The sequence below is a fragment of the Meleagris gallopavo genome, chromosome 3 (assembly GCF_000146605.3).
Source record: "Meleagris gallopavo isolate NT-WF06-2002-E0010 breed Aviagen turkey brand Nicholas breeding stock chromosome 3, Turkey_5.1, whole genome shotgun sequence".
In the NCBI taxonomy this organism is placed as follows: domain Eukaryota; kingdom Metazoa; phylum Chordata; class Aves; order Galliformes; family Phasianidae; genus Meleagris; species Meleagris gallopavo.
The window spans coordinates 11,943,440-11,952,305 of NC_015013.2; the positions used below are offsets into that span (position 1 = coordinate 11,943,440).

The window sequence follows — 8,866 nt, forward strand, 5'->3', positions numbered from 1 at the left end:
GAAGGCTATTTCTGACATTTGTATTCTGAGGCTCATGTTTGCCAGTTGAGTGATGCCTCAGATCCAAGGCTCCTATCTCTAAACAGAAGAAAGGGCTTCAGCCTTGAGACCTGTGGCTGGATTATGAACACAGGCACACTGCCCCACTTTGTATTTACCTACACGTGTGAAAATGATAGTATTATCTTCAGTGGTGCATACCAGCTGCAGGGGCTGACACAGCCAATAGACGTTTGTGGAGATGCAGGCAGACTGGGATGTGGCAAGTTTCAGCATGCTGGCTAAGGACATAACAATTTCTCATTTGCTGAACTTCTGCATTTATGACAGCAACCGCGTTGGAGACTGCTTTTGATTTTCCTCTGTATCTCAGTGTACTATGCTAGCCAGCAACACTACAGCTCTTAAAGAGTGTTTTCCAGCACAATGACATATTTTAAAGATGACAGCATTACGAACTGTTCCAAAGGAGCTATTTGGCTTTTAAGATGACTGCTCTAGAAAGAATTCTCTGGCTTAACAGCACCAGGAAAAGGGCAAGGGAAATACAGATGCTGCAATCTGGTTAAGGAAATGACAAGCTCCTGTGCTGTAGTACTTAAGCCTGGTCTCTAGCCGACACCATTTATGAGCTGTTACATACGGCTGCAATCACACACAGGCTCAGCGAGGCTTTCCATAGGGCTCACATTTGTTTTCACATTCCCTTTGTAAATGTGGTGCAAATGGTAGCAAATGGACATTAAATGAGGCTTGTATGTGGACTGATTCTTCGTAAATATATAGGTTATTATAAAAGCAAATAATAAAAAGTCAAACTAAGCAACAGCAGCCTCTGCAATAGAAATGAGTGAAAGATGAGTTGTTTTACATATACAGCATTTGAAAATGTGGGTTTTCTGTTTAAACTCTTCACTCCAGCCTCAACTTCTCTCTCCATACTAAACCTACAACATATTTTATATTGCCATGGATACTTTGGATGGAAGACAGTGTGCACCAGCAATCAATTTTTCCAGAGGAAACCATTCCAAGAACCTGTCCCACATCGCCGGGCTCCTATATAGTTTTTGCTCAGTAGTGCACAATCTTTTTCTAAAGGGTATGACTAGTTGGTACTTCAGCTGCTTGTCTGCAAATATAGAACAGTCCCAAGCCTTTACCACTCCCCAGGATAACTGCAGCTAACTGCATTTTGCTATCACTCACCACCGCTATTTCTTACCTTCCTAAGCAGGCTCTGTTAGACTGCAAGAGGAAACATTCCGTAGGGTGCAAAGAAGAAATGCGAGCTGACATTAAAAAAAGCATTAGGAGAATAAAATACCAAAAAAACCCACAATGATAGCTAAACAGAAGAGAGTTCACAAAAATTATATGGAATTGAAGGTAATACAGGTCTTGAAAGGGAGTAGTAAGAAGCAGTTCATATGATATAAGCATCCCAGGGCAAAAAAAGTTTAAAAACACACAAAGAAAATGGCAATAATAATCAAAGAGTGTAGGCAAACTGCACAGAGAACTTCTACTTACCTTAGTAGTCAGGAATGTGAGCCTTTATTTCTCAGTATTCCTCAGTATGTTCCTCTTCTTTGCCTCTTCTCTAGAAATTTGTCCCATCCAGCATCCAAATTCCTTCAGGGCAATATTCAGTCAAGTGCCACAAGGTTATTCCAGTCTATCATACTTCTCCCTCAAAAGAGCAATATCATTATTTTTACACTTTCTGGAGAAGAGGTCAGTAGAAATCCAGAGGTGGTGGACTGGCCAAGGGTCTCCTCAAGCAACAGGAGTGTGCAGTGACTTTCTTCCCTCTTTTCCTCCAGCTGGGACACAAAGCAACTAATTCCCTGGAAAGTCCTTTCCCTCTACCATTTTCTTCAGATGTCCAGCAGCAACACACATGAAAGCTCTGCAACCTTAGATCTGCTATGGCCCTTTCCATGGCCTTACCTAGAAGAAAAGGGAGAGCCATAAGTCAGGAAAATGCAAGGGAAATGCGGCCTGGCCTAACCCACCTACTTCCATGCTGCTGGAGCAGCCAGCGATGTCCTGCACAGCAATATTCCAGCTCCTGAGGACAATGGCTTGACAGTCAGCAGCACAGTACAGAATCATAGAATGGCCTGGGTTGAAAAGAACCACAGTGATCACCGAGTTTCAACCCCCTGCTATGTGCAGGGTCACCAACCACCAGACCAGGCTGCCCAGAGCCACATCCAGCCTGGCCTTGAATGCTTCCAGGGATGGGGCATCCACAACCTCCTTGGGCAACCTGTTCCAGTGCTTCACCACCCTCTGAGTGAAAAACTTCCTCCTAACATCTAACCTAAACCTCCCGTCTCAGTTTAATACCATTCCCCCTTGTCCTGTCACTGTCCACCCTCGTAAACAGCCATTCTCCCTCCTGTTTATAAGCTCCCTTCAAGTACTGGAAGGCCACAATGAGGTCTCCCCAAAGCCTTCTCTTCTCCAGGCTAAACAAGCCCAGTTCCTTCAACCTTTCCTCAGAGGTTGAAGGAACCTCCAGCCCTCTGATCATCTTAGTGGCCCTCCTCTGGACCCGCTCCAAGAGCTCCCCATGCTTCCTGTACCGGGGGCCCCAGGCCTGGATGCAGTACTGCAGATGGGGCCTCACAAGAGCTGAGCAGATGGGGTCAATCAGCTCCTTCTCCCTGCTGGCCACCCCTCTTTTAATGCAGCCTAGGACACAGTTGGCCTTCCGGGCTGCAAGCACACACTGCTGGCTCATGTCCAGCTTCTCGTCCACCAGGACACCCAGGCTGTGCCAGATTGTGTTCAATAGGGCACAAGGTTAGTATTGCAGATATTGCCTTACTGAAGTAGGAGAATATACTTGATGGTTGTTTATTATTGTCATCAATTTGAGTACCTCCAATTTAAAAGTCAAAACTACAGATTCTGCTTCTCGATGCATATAGCCTCATTTTTGCCTCACTACATTTATATTCACTGATTTTCAGGGCAAAATCTGATCTAACACAAAGTACAATAAGAAGAATGCATACTTTGGTACAGGTTATTTTACATAATTCTTGTTAAACTAAATCAATCTGTGGTACGATCGATTCACTTTTCCAAGGTTACAGAGTTCCTGCAGAAAATGGAAAACTGTAACTTATTCCCCAAGCTTTTTTTAACAACACAACTTCCATATATTCACTTCTATTTGATCAAATAATTTTTTGGGTGTGCAGAGAAGCGTTGTTTTGCGATAGTATACAGTCATTTCAGACATTCCTTTTGCTGAACTCAGTCCACTTACCTACAGCAACCTTAACAGATTAGTCTAGAAGTACTTGGTAACGTAATCGCTTGTATTCTGCTCATTTCTCAATCTGCCAATATCTTAGTGCAAATTTTCATTTTGCCATTTACAGCTCAATACAACTAATAGTTGCGGTACTTTCTCTTCCCTCTACATGTTGCAATTCTCCCCACATCCTTCCCAGGGGGAAGCATCGCGTCCTCCTGGCTTGATCACGTTAAATGCCTATTACTACAGGAGTAAAAACTCTCTTTAAAGCTTTTGTAAAACTCAGCCTTTAAATCACCATAGACTGCTACCTTACACATCTTAGACTTTTAAAGGTATATCCACTCCTTTCTTTACAACCCAGCTCTCCAAAACAGTCTTTTGTTAAACGTAGTTCATCTTGGATTCTGGACTTCTAACGGGAGGAAGCTTTCTGACAAGGACGCCTCTTACTTCTTTGTTAGTCCTTGCCATTTTTTTTATATGGCTTTTACTGTTCTTTCCCAAATACTCCAAAACTTGCTCCTTAGTTCCTGTTCTTTTAATTGATCACATAAGGGACTTCCTCCAGTCTCTATTCATATCAGGTGGCTGAATGCAAACTGTTCCCCAGATCAGCTCCATTAGAGAGCATTCAGACCATCTGATCATCGCTATGAATGCAGAGGGAAGCTGATACAGTCAGACATCAAACCATATAGCATACCCATTATAAAGACAAACAGAATATATTAAGCCAATAAAACAGCCACACCTCTCTCCCACTCAAAGAGGAATGGATCAGTTCCCATGCTTTTCACACAGATTTTTCTTGTAATGGCACAACAGCAGGTATATCACTCTATCATTTGTAAAGTTCACTGGACAACAGAGCCTTTAGAAAACATTTGAAATTAGTTTTCCTTGGTTCTCCCATTCTAGCAATATTATTTTATTCTTCCCCATTTTCAAAGTATTCTCTCAGCGCAGACATTGCAAATAGTTATAAATTGTTGAATATACAGTTATAAGAATTTTATTCTAAAACTAATTGCACTCTTTATAGCAGGCATTAAAAATCTAGCTTACTTCTAGGCCTCAATGTACTGTTATTTCATTTTTTTTTTTGTTCCAAAGCATCTCCTATTATTTATTACAGCCCTAAAATTGCCTATAGAAATCACAATTAGTCAGAACTTATTTCCTCATCAGCACTTCCTGACTGGGTAATCACTTCTCCTTGTCACCCTTTTGAAACCCCAAATATTTCTTTCTGCAGAAAAGGTATAAAAAAATTTGATTCCCTGGGTCCTCTTCTGGAGAGGGGTTGTTAAGCCCTCCTCAGGGGAGCAGTGGAAGGTTCTTGACAGGCAATGTAGGCAAATCTGTGGCCCAGTGATACATTTGTCAAAGGCTGCCATCCTGGCTCATTTCTGTGCTATAACTCTATCTTCTTTTTCCCTGGGTTTTTGTTTCAGCCTCATGACACACTTTCTTTTATATAACTATTTTCAGGAGTTCAAGTACGCTTTATTATTTTCAGTGATGTTCCTTACTCTTTCCTTCCATTCCTTACTCTTTCCATCATGTTATTTTTAACTGCTAATCAAATCCTCTTGAATACTCACATTTTGACGTATTTGCTGTCTTGCCCCTGTCCTTTAATTTCATCTTTCTTGGCCACAAGAGTTTGCCATCTGATATCGATGGTGTACTTCCAGTTTTACATAGGACTCAGGCTGTATTTCTAGACTGTTCTCCAACTGCAATCACTTCTTCAGGGATTTAATCTCTTCGTTTTTATGATATCTCTTTGATACATAAAAAGGCATTTGAAAGGAAACCCCTGTATGCTGTATTTACTGTTCTAAAGCAGGCCTCAGTACTGCTCACTTCTTCCTTTTCCCTTAAAGTAGCCAGTGATGGATACTGAAAAACAGCTGCTTCACCTCCTCCTCCCCCCCAAAAAGCCTACAGCCCTCTTCAGAATCTTATCCCTTTTGAAGAGCACCATTTTCATATTACGAATCTGTTGGCAGGGCACAGAGAGCTTTCTGGGCACCATGTACAGTGATTGCTGGATTTGTTTCCATTTGCATGAAGAAGTTAATTTCTTGCCTAAAGTTTAAAGAAACCCCCTTCTCTACAACTCCTGTGAACTTCCTCTCCTCACTCTCTTACTTTTCTTTCATTGTTTTTCCTCTATAATTCACTGCTGGTTTTATTCTTCATCAAATCTTAATTTATTTTGCAGCTTTGTTCCTCAGTGTGAGATTTTCCACTCTTCTTGCTGTTTTAGGCCAGTGACCTTGCTCATTAAATACTTCCATCAGATTTAGCCATTCAAATCCTTGCTTCTGTGGAAGATGTTAGAGGTCTGCTTTTTTGATACGTGGATGGTGTTTACTCAAAGTCTATTCCAGTAACGGAGGTTACTTTTGTTATTTTGTGTTTTCTTTCACCCTGCAGCAGCCATGTCTGATAGCACAGGCACTGTGTGCAATGCTGTGTGAAGATCAGGGGGTATTTTTTTTGGTCAGGGGCTGAGAGGGTAGGAGGACAGACAGGATATTTTTTTCAGTACCGTGCCCTGAATAGAAGACAGGGAGCAATGACATCTGCAAATCATCCCATCTTCTCCATAAAGCTCCTGCCTGAGCAGTGATGCACTTCCACAACACTTGGTGGTCCCCTAACATCTGAAATGTAGTCATGAATTCAAAATTACTTCAGCTGAAGTCAGTGGCAGGATTCAGCTACTGAGGAAGTGTAAAAATACGTAATTTTAGGTGTTTTGTTTTGGGATGGCATGAACAGCAACTGTAGAAGGACAACACGCAGAGGCAGTGACAAGCTAAATTTTATTTCTGCATAGAATAATTTGTATTGCATACCTTTCTTGTTCAGATATTTCACACCCTTAAACAGCTATGATTCCACTGAAGTGAAGGAACACTTAAATGGCAACTCTCTCCTTGATGGACACACAACAGGGATAGGGTGCAGTCTTTTGCTCTCTATGTATCTCAGCCTGGATGTGGATTCTGCACAGCTCCTCACTCTGGTAAATTAGACAACTCTGACTCCACATGACCTACACGCAGTATCAGTATTCCTTCATTAAAAGAAGAGAGATGTTTACTATCATTGCTCATTGGGCATCTTCTAGTTTAAGTTTCTCATTTTAAAATAGTATATCCAAAACTTTCCTCTGAAACTTCTTGCACAGTCCTCACTGGGGCAGCTGAGGTTGCTTTTAGTTTTGCCAACACAAAACACATCGTATCTTTAACTGAGAGGCACAGATTCATTTACCTTAGAGTAGCATCCAATCTAGTAATGCGAATTCCAGCACAGAATGTGAGATATAGAAGTCCCAAGCTCGTACTACCTCTGATTTACATCAAGACAATACTAGTCAAGTGTATTGTGTAATGGTCTGTGCCATATGATCATGACACCACAGTCACATTTCTAAATACAGCCTAAGAGATGGTGAGAAGTGACAGACCACAAGAGGCCCTGAAAGCAAGTCTTTTACAAGCAAAGATGCAGAAAGAAGCAATCAGAGATCAGGCTTTCCTGCTGAAACTGTTTCACTTCATGCAAGTAACTAAATATTCAGTAGGCCAGAAGAAAGATTTCAAGATTTAAAAAAAAAACAAAAACATAAAATTCAGAAGCTTTTGGCTTGTATGGAATGGGAAATATTTTGAAATCTCAGAATGTTAAAACTGAAGATTATTTCCTGTTCTTTCACCTTCCCCTGCCCTCCAAGTGAAATGGAAAGATGAACCTCTGGGCTAGCATTCAGAATGCCTAGATTCCATTCCTGCCTCTCCCACAGGCTTCCTCTTTAAATTTCTATTCTCCTACATTCTTCCAGTTAATAAAAAGGGAATATTCCTTTCCTCCTACTAGACATCCAATTTGATCCTTTGCCTGCACAGTTCTCGTTTCTGTTTTGCCATCTTCCTTGAAGTGTTCTGAATTTCGACAAATATTCTCCCCCTTCTTAGTATTAAGTTGTCAACCTCAAGAATTTCATACAGTACTAAGAAGAAACCTATCATGCTCAGGTCGTATTTAAAACTTCATATTGAAACAGAAGCACTGGATCTTAAATCCAGTTGATTCAACAGCTAGCCTTATTTGAAAGGATAAAGGTCTTTTCAATGATCTCAATTATTTTGCATTTTAAAAAGTAGGAAAATTGGGTTGTGTGAAAAATATCCACTTCTCAAAGCCACTGTGACTCATTGATCACAGATGAATCCGAGCATCCAAACAAACAATATTACTGGAACCCTCACTCAAAAAGGCAGTAAGCCTGTGTTCCAGTCCCTTTTGGGGATGAAGAACATGATAACAAGCCTTCTCATGTGAGAACATCCTCTGGAAACAAACAGGCATGTAGCACTACAAGCATGTAGTAGCCTGATGTGGAAATCTGCTGAAGAGAGTATAATATTGACCTTAAACTTGAGTACAATACAGCTTTATCTGATGTCATCTAATGATAGCTCCTGACTGTGGTATAGCTGCGGGCTAGGTTTGAACTTGATTCCTCCCTAAACTGGTAGATCTGGCATGTCATCTGGGACCACTTCAAACAACCTTCCTGGCCCAGCTGTAGGTTCCCACCCCTGCACTTACACTGGATCCTGTAGTAACACAGCTGCAAATGGAATTGGCTTGGCTTGCTGATCTGACAAATATCCATTCACCAGAGGGGGGAGAAAAAAAAAAAAGAAAAAGAGAGAGAAAGAAAGATAAAGATTTGTTTTCACTCAGACGAAAAACTGAACCATTTTGCCTTATGGCCACACAATCATTAGACTAAGAGGAAGGAAGAGTGTGGGAAGTTACAGCTGTGGGTAATGGATGGGGACTGCTCATATTCTTAGCAGCCTGCAGTCACACTGTATTAGGTGTAATGTGAAACTGCACCCTTGGTTGCTACGAGAGATCCTTGCTAGCTTTCTCTGAAATAGCACACTGGCTAAACCACTCAGCAATACTAATGTACATCACACAAGGGTGCTATTACAGGAGAGCTCTGCCATTCAGACTTCACTAGGCTGAGCAACTGGGTTAGCAAAATGTTAACTGCTGCTTCCTCTGCTGCTGCTTTTTACTCTGCCACCACAATATTTTCTGTGTTTAGGTCATACCACTTCACTGTTTCAGTGATTCTCTTTGAAATACATCTGAAAGAAAACTATTTATACTAACAATGACCACATTACAGCGTAATGAATTTTCACTGAATCTGAATGATGATATTGACCCCAAATGTCCCACTTGATGAGGCTTCGTGATTGCTGTTACAGAAATCTTACACACACACCGACAGGCATATGTAGATATAAGATATGAGAGCACATGATAACTATACATGCTGTTAGATGGCTTTTTAGGATACATTTTTCCACAGTCAATTAAGACATGCATGATCCCAGGCCTGTTACAGCTGGAAAGATTAACATGGTCAAAATAGAAAAGAAACAAAGAGAGAAGAAATACTCACCTGAATCTGAAGATCTAGGTTTGAAGGAAAGACTCCACAGAGGAAGGATCTCCAGGGGGAACAGGGGGGGGAAAAAGAAA

General features: G+C 41.2%; 1 long non-coding RNA gene across 1 annotated transcript in view; it reads right to left on the bottom strand.

Annotated features, from left to right (window-relative positions):
• The window catches only part of LOC104910118, a 179,311-nt gene that overhangs the window by 133,008 nt on the left and 37,437 nt on the right, over nucleotides 1-8,866 (bottom strand). The window contains exon 2 of the long non-coding RNA XR_002113012.2: nucleotides 1,534-1,953. This is a non-coding gene — a long non-coding RNA (uncharacterized LOC104910118). The remainder of the gene's footprint in view (nucleotides 1-1,533; nucleotides 1,954-8,866) is intronic.